At 44.7% G+C, this 12,398-nt stretch overlaps 1 protein-coding gene across 1 annotated transcript in view; it reads right to left on the bottom strand.

The window, feature by feature from the left end:
- The window catches only part of TET1 (tet methylcytosine dioxygenase 1), a 102,021-nt gene extending 96,155 nt beyond the window's left edge, over positions 1 to 5,866 (bottom strand). The window contains exon 1 of the mRNA XM_048505953.1: positions 5,611 to 5,866. The gene's annotated coding sequence lies outside the window, so the exon portion shown is untranslated. The remainder of the gene's footprint in view (positions 1 to 5,610) is intronic.
- Positions 5,867 to 12,398: the final 6,532 nt, after the last annotated feature.

The following is a 12,398-nucleotide window of genomic DNA, read 5'->3' as shown; positions in this document are numbered from 1 at the left end:
GCTGTTAGAAGCATCACAGAAGAATAACCAAAATAGAAGGCCATCTGTCAAAGTTGGCCATGGTTGTCTACTAGTAGATGAGTAGCCAAGTTCTAGTGGACTACTGAGAGCTGTCTGGTTGCTGTGATTCCTGCAGTAGATGTTTAAACCCAAATCTGAACCACCAAACACATCTTGTTGTCTTAAGCAAAAATACATATTCAGAATACCTTAGCACAGAGTAGGTAAACACTGTGATGACACCTTCTCATCTTGTACATTTTGAATATATGGGGGGACTGTGGGGTTTCTAGTTTTTTTTTTAAGCTATGTGCTCATGCAGGGCAACCTGCGTTGGGTGTGCTGTTAATTTTGGACTTGTTCCTTTCCCCCAGACCTGATCGTATAAATTGAGAATGCTTACTTAACAAAACAAGTAACAAAGCTTGAAAGCTGGTAACATGAAATGTTAGATTTTTGTTTTGTGAAGGGGAAAATGCAGGACTATCTTCCTAATTAGCCATATTATTACATTTTAGTCTGCCTTACATCCCAGGAATTAGGGGTGGTATATGTGATTCTTCTTTCACCATGATATTCTTTCAACAAATCTGAGAAGCAGATTGGGTTGAGGGAGAATGATTGGTTCAAAGTGTCCAAGGGCTTCTCAGGACTCGTCAGATGCTCTAACCACTATGACACACTGGCTCTGTGACCAGTTTCTACTAACCACCAAGTGAAAGATGACAACAGGCAGTAGTTACTGCACAATCAAGATCTGTGTGTGTGTGTGGAGACCCAGAACCTGGGATCACAGGTCTATATCGCCACAATTTCTTACAATTCTCTAACACTAATGAGTGTGATTTGCTATCTTTAAATAAACCAGCTGGGTTGACAGGTAAAGGCAGCAGGTTTGTGAGTAATACTTGTGACTGCTTCTTCTGAAAAGAAAAACTCTGTTATGCTCAAATCTTGCTATGCATCCTACCCACACAGAGGAAATTCCCTTTCAACAATGTGACCACACTGGTAATATAAATCCATTAATTTGTTGAAAGATAGAAAAAGTAATCTTCGTACAACAAAACAAAATCAGGTACTAATGAGCCTTTAGGAAACATACCATGCTTTTATGTAAGTTCTGCCTTTTGGGGCTTCTAGCTTTATGCTATAACCAACAGTTAAAGAAATATAAATTTGAAAATAAAAATATCATGCTTTTGTGGTCTTTAAAAAGAACACTGAAGACAATTTTGACAATATCATACCTGTACTTTTACGCTAAGTGTAGATCCTAAACTATTAAGACAGAGTAATACTACTTAAAATTTATATTATAATTTTTAGAGATTCAGAGCAGCCCACATATACTCCCTCCGTAATTCTTGCAACAAGTCAGTAAGAAATCTCAATTTTTGCCTCTCATATTGCAGAGAAAGGGTGCAAAATCTAAAATGTAATGACTTGCGAAGGCTTAGAGTGAGTTTGTGACTAAGGAAAGATTTCAGAAGGGAAATGCCAGACCCACTGGTAGTATTGCCAACCGGCCCGGAGGAAAATGTCTTTCCCCTTTAAAATAGACTTCATGCATAGATATGGGCAGCTGAAGCTAAATGACAGCCAGCAGGCACAGCGGTTACAGCATCAGGCTAGGACTTGGAAGACCCAAGTTTGAATTCCCGCTCTATGATGGAATCTTGTCGGGCAACCTTAGGTGAGTCACACCCTCAACCTAACCAAACTCACAGAGTTGATGTGAGGAGAAAAGTGAGAATGGGATAAAGCCCTTTGGATCCCCACTGTTAGGAAAGGGCGGCACAAATAATGTAAATGAATAACATTAAAACAAATAACATGCAGTTTCACCATTAAGGACCTTTTTCCTCCAGATATCTGGTAACCCTACCTATAGCAATTGATGTATCATAATTTTTAAAGCCCTAAAAACAATGTACATGGCAGGTTTGATCCTACTGCCATCGAAACAGTCAAAGCAAAAACATTCTGGCCAGCGTATGCAGACACAGGGATCTAATCATATTAATCTACAGTGTATTTAAAGTACACTCTCTTGTTATTCCCTAACAAGAGCCCTGTAAAACAGCCCAAGACTATAAATCCCATATTACTGGTGGGTGGTGGCAGAGGCTCAGAAAGTATTACTTGCCTAAGCCACCTACTAAATTTGTGACAGAGATGAGATTTGGACAAGGGAAAATGCAGCCCACGCTCTTGGTCTGCAAGGTCAATTTCCGCTGAAACTGACACAAAGCCGAAAAGGAACTGGCACGTCCCCCCCACCCCCAAACTGAACTACAACTATTTTGAGCAATTCGGTGTCATTCAACTAAAGAACAAAGAGCACTAATTTTGTGCAAGCAGGTTTTTTTCTTTTTGCGAAGATATAGCACATTCATTTCCTCCTATGTTATTTTCAATGAATGAGACTGTCAAAGCTTATTGAGGAAATATAGCAGGTGAACTGATTGAAAATTCAGCTCTTTGAGGTAGCAGAAGAAAAACAAGATGGGAAAAAGTGAGATGTGGGAACTCTGTCCGTATGCTTCTACTATGTGATAAAGCCAAGCAGGGAATCTGTTTGTCATTATGGTCTACATGGATCACCAGAAGTTCTCAATGAAGACAGCTCAAGCTAGAGATCAGATGGATATTATGCATGTTTCAAACTAGCATTGACCCTCCCCGTAATAAACATTTGCACAGATAAAGCCCAAAAGCCTTATGCTGTGTGTTTGATACAACCATTCTTTAGTTTCAATTGCCAAACTGTATTAACATTGAACAGATGATTTACATGCTGCTTAAAAATTCACTCCCATGATACTTATGTGCTGTTCTATTTGAACGATGACTCAGATTCTTTTTTGTGTGTGGCTGGGAGCATTGGACAAAAACTTGCCAGATAAGTTAGTCGCTGATGGCCTCCTTGTCACCAATGTTTTTTTAAAAATTATGTGACCTATCTGCAGTTTTAGAGAGGGGAAATCAACCGTGATGATTGCATCGCTTGTGAAATTTCACCACTGGCTAATTCATGTTTTGGAAATGGGAGCCGCTTTGCCATCCTTGCTAGTAGTTTGTTGGCACAGCAAGTTAAAGCCACTTTGTGCAAAAATTCCACTAGCGTGTGCTGTGCTGTCATGAATGGATTGTGCGTGATGGGGAATGCTTCTCTCCAGACGCATGGGGAAATGCCTGAGGGAACCATATACACCTATTGCCTCTGGAGTGGAAAGTGATAATATTTCCAATTCTTTAAGTACTCACTGCAGGTAGGACACCCAGTTTAGCAAAACACTATCATTTGCTGGGTGATATGGGGGATGCTGATGTCCACGCCGCCTTCTGCTGTTTACAGCAGTAATACTGCATTCAGTTCCACAACTGGTTTGTTATGCCAGGATTACTTTAGAAAACTGTGTTCTTCCCACTGCACCTGCAATGTAAACCTGTCCTTTTTCTCTCCGTGGTATTCACACTGTCCAAATGTATAGCCTAAAGGGAAAATCCAGAAAGTACTGTTTTCTCTGTGCTATGATGCCCTTCGTACAATTACGTGATGGTGCTGCTCAGAGTTCTGTGCAATTACTTAACTGCAGCTATTCCACAGATCATGACCACACTATTATCTTGCAATTAAAAACCACTTTCTGTTGCTTATCCAGGGTCAGTGGTATTCCACTGATGTGTACTACTCTGCCACGAAAGTTTGCTGGATGACCTCAGACTGGTCACCCTCTTCTAGAATTGCCTACCTCACAAAGTTGTCATGAAGGAAAAACGGAGGAGAGGAGAATGCTGTTGTGCTGGGTCCCCATTGGGGAGAAAAGAGGCAAACAAATAAAATGACGAATAAACATGTGAAGTGGGAAGGAGACACATGTGTTTCAAAAAGGCAACAGACAAACTTGAGTCCCTACACAGTTCCTGAGGCTCTGGGTAAGTCATGTCTCCCGACCCCAAGTTATAGTAGATGATTCAGGATAAGTCCAAACAACTAATTTTTCAGCCAGTGTGTTGTGGAAGGCTTTCACAGCTAGATTCAACTGGTTGTTGTGGGTTTTCAAGGCTGTGTGGCCGTGGTCTGGTAGATTTTGTTCCTAACATTTCATCTGCATCTGAAATGTTAGGAACAAGATCTACCAGACCATGGCCACACAAACCAGAAAGCCCACAACCACCAATTTTGCAGCCAATTCAACCCTTTTGTACTAAACCAGGAAATGCAGACCTGGGGGAGAAAAAACCATTTTCTTTTTCCTTGGCTTAAAGCACAGTTCTCAACAGAAAAGTTGTGTTCCTTCTGCAATTGCTATTAGCGGGCATGTAAAAATTATAATGGTGTGAATTTGCAAGCTCGGCTGGACTGCAGGCTGCAGATTCACACCAGATTCGCATTCCTTTTTCTTTTCAAAGCGCTCAGAGACGCATTTGTCTCTTTAAGGAGGACTGCAGCGCCTTTCCCCGATGGCAACATCTTGCCAGAAAGCTCTCCTTTCCAAAGGCGTCCCAAGGCTCCTGCCCTCTCCACACCCGCCCCCCGCCCCTAAAGAGAAGGCTTTTGGGGAAGCGGAATGGAGAAGTGCTCCCTCCTGACTCAGGCTGGTGTGGCACGACCCTTGGCTTCCTGGATGCCTTGAAGCCAGCGCACGTACTCCAAGGCTGCAGCCGTATGCAAATGGGGCAAGCCCCCACCCCCACCCCCCGCGCTCCAGAGGCAGGCAGGTATGCAGGCAAACCACCTGCCTCTGCAGCGGGCCGGTTGGGCAATAGCGACAAATAGATCCTGCCTTCCCCAGTGAGCAAATTATCAGCTGGTGGGGGTGGGGGCCGCGGGGGAGGGAGAGCCGACCTCTGCCGGTTGCAAACAGATGGCTTCCTGGAGTGGGATTTCTTTCTGCAGGAGGCAGGAGCCAGAGGTGGTCCGCGGCTCCTATTGTATCCATGCCTTGCTAGGGCTGCTCAGGAAGCGGCAAACAATGGGTTAACTTCGATTTCATCGGCGACGATGCCACGCCGAAGCCGCTCCGCCGAGAGCGAGCAAGGAGCGTCGCTGGCATTTAAACGAGGGCGGTTAAAAACAACACACACACAAAGTGGAAGAAGCCCGGAAAAAAAGTTTACACGGCAGCTTTCAAATCTAGACGATGCCGCTCGACCTTTTGCTGCCTTCCAAAATCAAAAGCTGGGAAAGAAACTTGGGGGGGGTCCCCTGGATTGTTCCCGAGAAGGGCAGGGAGATTTAAGTCTGCTTTCCTTGCCTGGTGGGTTTTTTCCGGTCTGATGTAAGGCAAATTTGCAGCACGGCAGTCCACCATGGGACCTTTTGGGACCCTTCCCCCTTACACTAACGAAAACGTGCAAGCTCCCGTCTTCTCCCCCACCCACCCCGATCGTCTGCAGAAAGCGCCTCGGCAGGGCAACAACTCTTCCCCAAAGTTTCCCCAACTTTAAGTTTCCCCAACTTTGAATGGTCTCCACTTTCCACGCCTTCCCGAACTCGGGATGGACATGTTTTTTTTCCCCCAAGCAGGCGAGGAAAGTTCATCGGCTCCCCTCCCCGCGTTATCAGCTCCTGAGGCGATCGATTCCCCTCCCCAGACATACCAGGCGGGCTGCGTTGTCAATACGGTCCTGGGGGAGAAAAGGGATCCGTGCATGGCTTCGCAATCGAGGCGAGCGCGTAAAGTTGCATGGCTCGGCCAGCCCAGCTGCTAGTTCCAGAAGATAAAATCCGTCTGTGGAATATGGAGACGTCCCCCCCCCCTCCGCCCCCGAGCAATGGGGGAATAAAACGTGCTCTCCCCGGAAGGTTCGTATCTTCCCCGGCCAGACCCTCTGGGAGGGAGGCTCGGCTGTGCTCGGGAGCTGGACGGAGCCCTCCTAGCAAAAAGAAAAACGCGAGCTGGATCTCCAAGCCGGAGTGGAAGTGTTTACCTCTCGCCCCCTGGCCTCTGGAGGTTGGCCCCAAATACACAAAACGCACATAAACACGCTCAAGATGCTCCTGCCCGGCAAGGAAGGAACTAAGGACTGAAGTGCCTGGAAGGTTAGAATGAGTAAGCGCCTTAAAGTCGTCTTAAAGCTGGACTGGGCTTTGAATCTGTTTTATGATGCACATTAAAATAACACATTAATCAACATTTGACGTATTTCCTGTGGTCTGTTTGATATTAACAATGTTAACAAGAGTCACAAGTATCAGCAGAGATGCTGAAAGGAGCCTTTCAGAATCACGTGAAAATGATCTCTTGCACCAATGATGATGTTTATCCATGATAATGTTTTTTTTTTACCAGCCTAATAGCCCCATCCTACTCATTCATTCATTTGGATAGTTATACCCTGCCTTTCTCACCACACTCTTGAAGTGGACTTGAAGTGGCTTAAGACAGCATTCTCCCCACCTCCATTTTATCCTCACAACAACAGCCCTGTGAGGTAGGTGAGGCTGAGAGCATGAGTGGATCAAGATCACTCGGTGAGCTTTCATAGCAGAGAGGGGATTTTAACTTCTGACTCCTGGATCTTAGTCTGACCCTGTAGCCACCCTCCATGCTGGCTCTTGGCCAGGAAAGTTTCACACACTAAACAGGTTTCATCCCATCCCCTCAGCTGCCCTTGCCAAACTATCAGCTTCTCCAGGAACGGGTCCTCCCCGTGTACCAGGCTTCTCAAAAAGATTCTATAGAAGGAAAGATCCATGCGTGACTTTACAGTCCACAAGCTTTGCCTTTGAAGTCCGCTATCCAAAATCCACTAATTTAAAGGGGCTTAGAGCCGTCTAATTCTGGATAAACCAAGCTATACAATAACTAAGATCAGCAATCTGAATCAGGCGTGACCAGTTTTGCCAGACTAAAGAAGTACTTCTTCACTCAAAACAGTAATTCATTTGCAGAATTAATTGTCACAGAATTTGGCAACTATTGGCTTGAACCAGATATTAAACAAGAGGATGAAGGACAAGCTATTTGTAATGGTGACTAAAGAGAACTTCCATGGTCAGAGACAGTAACCTTCTGAGTAGAAGAAGAGGAATCTGGATTTGTACCCCGCCTTTCTCTCCTGTGAGGAGACTCAAGGTGGCTTACAAGCTCCTTTCTCTTCCTCTCCCCATAACAGACACCTTGTGAGGTAGGTGGGGCTGAGAGAGCTCTGAAGAACTGTGACTACTAGCCCAAGGTCACCCAGCAGGAATGTAAGAGTGTGGAAACACATCTGGTTCACCAGATAAGCCTTCATCAATCAAACCCAGTTCTCCAGATTAGAATCCACCTGCTGTTAACCACTACACCACACTGACTCAATGTGTACCAGTGCTGGGGGGCCACAACATTCAGGTCTCACAGGAGACTTGTTGGCCCCTGTGTAAAACAGGATGTTGGACTAAATGAACCATCTAGTCTGATCTGGCATGGCTGCTCTTTGTTCACCAATGTGCTCAAAATATATAAAATAAAGCCACAATCAGGGCGAAATAAGACATTGTTTCCCTGTGTTAAATTATCCTGGGTACGGTGTCTTGTCAGGAATTTCCACAATCGCTATATCCACGCTGCTTGAGGCTCTAATATTCCTGACACAAGCACATACATGAACAGTGGATTTTAATACATGACATGTAACACATAGCAAATTGCACCTATACTAGACACACAACATTTTCTGTACAAATCAAAGAATCAACTCGAAAACCAAAATTCTAGGCTAAGCCACATGCACTGTTTCTTTCTGGATCTTGTCAACCAAGGTCCAGCATTCTATATAAGAAACCCAGCCTGATTGCCCCATGAAAAACTGGCCAATACCTTCTTCTTATAAAGCACCTACAATTTCCAGAAGTACCTCTGACAAACTTTCTTTGGAGAACATCTGTACATGTATACTCTCAGCTCTGGATGCTGATGAGGGTGGAGTTAAGCAAGCTCAGGATTGCGCCTTCCAGCAGCCTTTCTCCAGTCTTGTACGTACATACAGCAGTAGCATGCATCCCTTGTTTGATGCACAACCAGAAGAGCAGGAAGTAGTCCTGGAAAAGGAAGATTTTTTCCTTTTACCCCACGTATGCCCCTTGAGTCTGGAAGTCAGCTATGAAAGCAGGGTTGGTCTTTCAGTCACTGAGGTGAAACTCATGCAGACTGAAGTTTCTACTGTATGTTTTCTACAGGGACTGAATGTGCTGTATGGCTGCGTTGAGTCCCTAAAATCAGCACTGAACACGTATGAGCTTAAAGAGTTTCAAGGCGCAGACCTCATTTACATGCCAAAAAGGCAAGAAGCTCTGTACCTCTGCAGAAGTACTTCAAGACAGGGAATATAGTTCTGAGGATACTTCTGTCATTTTTTTCCAGAATGCAAAGATGTGAAAGAAAATGTGTTAATTTATTTAAATGTTTATGTCCTACCTTGCCTCGTGGTTCAAGGCAGAGGTCTTCAAACTATGGCCCTCCAGATGTTCGTGGACTACAATTCCCATCAGCCTCTGCCAGCATGGCCAAGTGGCAGGGCTGATGGGAATTGTAGTTCCTGAACATCTGGAGGGCCATAGTTTGAAGACCCCTGGTTCAAGGCATAGCTTACAAGTATCCCACACTTGTATCAACACTTGCGTTTCCCAAAAACAGGAGTTCATTCCCCACCTTGGCTTTGGCCATAAAGCATTCGCTGTCAGTGGGAATTCAGCTGTTCTTCTTTCACGTAGTCCCCAAACAGAGGGGGAAAATACGGCCTATCCTGTGCGTATTTGCCTGGAGTAAGGGAATACCAGGTGCCTATGAAAAGGGTACTCCATTTTTGTGACAGGGTCTGGGGAAGCACATAATTCAAGAGTGGGCCATGCATCAGGACTGCAACACCTGCATGAACTTTCACCACTACACCAGCTCATGTTGAAAACAGGCCTCAGGAGGATTTGCTAAGTCAGTTGGCACCTGGAATTTTCTTCTGTGGAAAAATCATAGTTTGGCAGTGACGCAGAAAGAAGTCTTGGACAAAACAGATGGACGCCAACATGGCTTCAGATAAGTTGTGTTTGTAGGCGAACACTTTCAGTTTGCACTTCTGTGGGCAGGAAGTTAGTTGCTTATGTTTAGGAGATCTCTGATAAGGGAGGAAAAGGTCCGTGAAGAAACAGCACATTACTCATAGCAGCCTGGAACAGAGTGGAGTGACATATCTAATGGGATATTTGGAGTCATGGTTAGTGATCAGGGAGTTGTACAACTGACAGTTGAAAGTGTGAATGTATTTCTGGCCAATAGATAAAAACAAGACTGTTGGGAAGGAAATAGTTAAATCTTATAAATGTGTTGGAAAAATATGATGGCTGCAATCCTGTGCATGCTTATTTGGGAGTGTGTGTGTGTGTGTGTGTGTGTGCTGTCAAGTCTCAGCCAACTTATTAACAACCCTGTAGGTTTTTCAAGCCAAAAGAGGTGGTTTGCCATCACCTGCCTAATTATGGGCTGAGATAGTTCAGAGAGACCTGTGGCTGGCCCAGGGTCACCCAGCAGTTTCAGCCAATGAGGTCTCCAATGGCCAGCAGTAGCCCTAACCCCATTCACTTTCTAAAAAACATTTGGCAGGCATCAGGAAAGACGTCAACAGACATCATAACATGGGCACCGTGTTGGGAACCCTGGCCTTCAGGTAAATAATACCCTGTTTCCCCGAATATAAGACATCCCCTGAAAATAAGACGTAGTAGAGGTTTTGCTGAAGTGCGAAATACAAGGCATCCCCCGAAAGTGATGGAGCAAAGTTTTTGTTTGGAAGCATGCCCGACGAACAGAACACAGAAAAATAAGACATCCCCTGAAAATAAGACATAGCGCATCTTTGGGAGCAAAAATTAATATAAGACACTGTCTTATTTTCGGGGAAACACAGTATCACCTGCTAAGTAATTGAGCCTTCAGCCCATTAAGCCTCTTGCATACAGACAGGATGTTTTTTTCCCTCCAGGTAGTAGGTAACTCTATGACAAGATCTTTTGTCACCATTATTGTCTGTGGTCACTTTTTGCCTATATCTGGCTACAGGCTGCCATTAAACAAACCTAACCCTACTTCCAGTCAAAATTCTTTATCAACAGGTTGACCAAAGGGCAAATGCCAGTAGAGGTAAAGGATGCCAAGACCAATCGTTAACCTATTTTGGACCAAATGCCACCCAGCTACTTCCCTAATCTTTTCCTTTTTATGGAAAACTATTGAAATGTGCGTGATCTTTTCTGTCCTGAGCTTTTGGATCAAAGTGAGCTTTACGGGCTGAATTAATAATGCAGTGGGTTGGGTTCAGCAATCAATTTGTGCAAGATTGCGAGTCTTTCCCATATCCTACTTGTCCCCAGCAGACCCTTCTGGAAAAGCTGACTGACTAGTAGACAAATGGGTCAATGGTGCTCTGAGGTGGACAAAGGGGGCAAAATCATTCTTTCCACCAGCTCCACTCCTCAGCGCAACTGCCTCACTCACACAGCTGTTAGTCTCCACAGGTTTTTTTGACCAGGGAAATTTCCTGGTAGCTACTGACTTAAAGAGTCCCTATTGGCCCAAAGCCAGCACAGCCAATCCTCAGCATCTCTGCCAGTGTCTTGGGAACCATTTTGTTCAGACCCTTCATGGCAGTTGGTATCAACTCACTAGTTGTCTCCTCCCACACTAGTGCCAGTTTTCAGGAGCATACACTGATTAAACACCCACTGCAGTTGCCAATGAACAGCTCTGCTTGGCTTTCTCTAAGGCCATTTTAACTTTCCAATTCATTCCTACTTTAGATCCCAGGAATCAATTGTCCCAGGCTTGGAAGGTGCTGGGGGAAGGAAATAGAGGCAAACCCACAGCCAACAGCCCCTTCGACCTTGACTCCAACCCGTTATGTACAGGAGTCACAGAGCATGCACTAGGCCCAGAGAGACTACAATCAGGATCAGCTAGGATGCCGTAGACTTCATGGCTGTCCAACTTAAGCAGATCACCTGAACGAGGCTTTTAAAAAACCCTAAATTTATTCCAGATATCATGTCATCTCCACTTGAAACATATTTCCACTTTCTTCCTGTTTAGAGGTTATAAACTTACTGTGTGGTGTGGGACAGGCTCAGATGCATTCTCAGGCAAAGCCCTGGAAGTTCAAGCAAACCCTGAGGATGCATCTGGTAACCACTGCTTCTATTTCAGACTTTAATATTTTAACTTACCCTAAGTAGCCATCTCAGCCACTATCAGATCTTTGATCTCCATCCATGCCACTTCCATGTATCTCAGCATGGCAGGGTCATCTTTTTGCCCAGGTAAAGAGGACATTTGGCTCTGAAAAGCAGCTTAATCTATGCTGTTGCTACTGTCAGTCCTTTGAGTGGACCCCATGAATTCCCTTCAACTAGACTTCAGTCACACAGTGCAAGTCATCAGCTGTTTCTCGGACCACTCACCTTGGATGCCTTGAAAATTTGAGGACCGCCACACTTAATTGCCCCACAGTTTCACACTGCTCCTTAACTTGCTTCACCTTGCAATAATGCCCTCCCTCTCTGCCAGATGACACTAGAAAAAGAGCCAAGCTGGTATAGGGTTCTTGCCTGCTCCTCTGATAGACCCAGAAGCTCAGTTCTAGCATAATCAATAATCTCCAAGCACTATGATTCTATCTGTACACTTGATGACAAATCAAAAGCGTCACATAAGATATATAATCCCTGCTGTTTTTGCCAAGTATCCAAATGACTAACAAATAAGAACAACACTCTCAATAGACCAGGGACAACAGGCAAAAACAGAATGTAGTGCACAGACATATCCTCCAAAATAGCAGAACTGCAGACAAAGCTTTAGGCAGGGAGAGCTCCCTACTCCACAACAAGGAATCAGACCCAACCACACAAGCAAGAGAAAGCAGCAGACAAATTCAGTGTTAGGTCCACTGGAAAACACAAAGGCAAATAAATTGGGTATCATACAGTGCAGTGGCTCAATAATAGAGCAAAGGTTCCTAGTTCAAACCCCAGCATCTCCAGTTCAAATGATTGAGTCATAAGCGATGTAAAAGACCTCTGTCTGAAACTTTGAAGAGCTGCTTCCAGTCAACACAGGGGCAAGTTTGTACGGTTTCCCTGTTCCTGCTGCAGCTGTTAACATAGCACAGAAATAATGGAGCTTTTGTGTGGCTGGTTTCCCTAAATTTTCCCTGCCCCACACTCCTGCAGTGGCCATTTCCCCATCCACACCTGAGGGCTTTGTTGACATATTGGCGTGGCAACTGACATACTGATATACATTGCAATATTGGTGCTGTTTGAACTCAAAGTAGATTTTACTCACCTTGAGAGACCAGTGGTCTTACCTGGCATCAGATAGTTTCATGTGGACATTGGGCCTAACTAAACAGTACAC

Source organism: Sphaerodactylus townsendi, linkage group LG08 (assembly GCF_021028975.2).
Source record: "Sphaerodactylus townsendi isolate TG3544 linkage group LG08, MPM_Stown_v2.3, whole genome shotgun sequence".
Classification (NCBI taxonomy): Eukaryota; Metazoa; Chordata; class Lepidosauria; order Squamata; family Sphaerodactylidae; genus Sphaerodactylus; species Sphaerodactylus townsendi.
The sequence above is the reverse complement of the archived record's forward strand: the minus strand, read 5'-3'. Positions and strand labels throughout refer to the sequence as shown.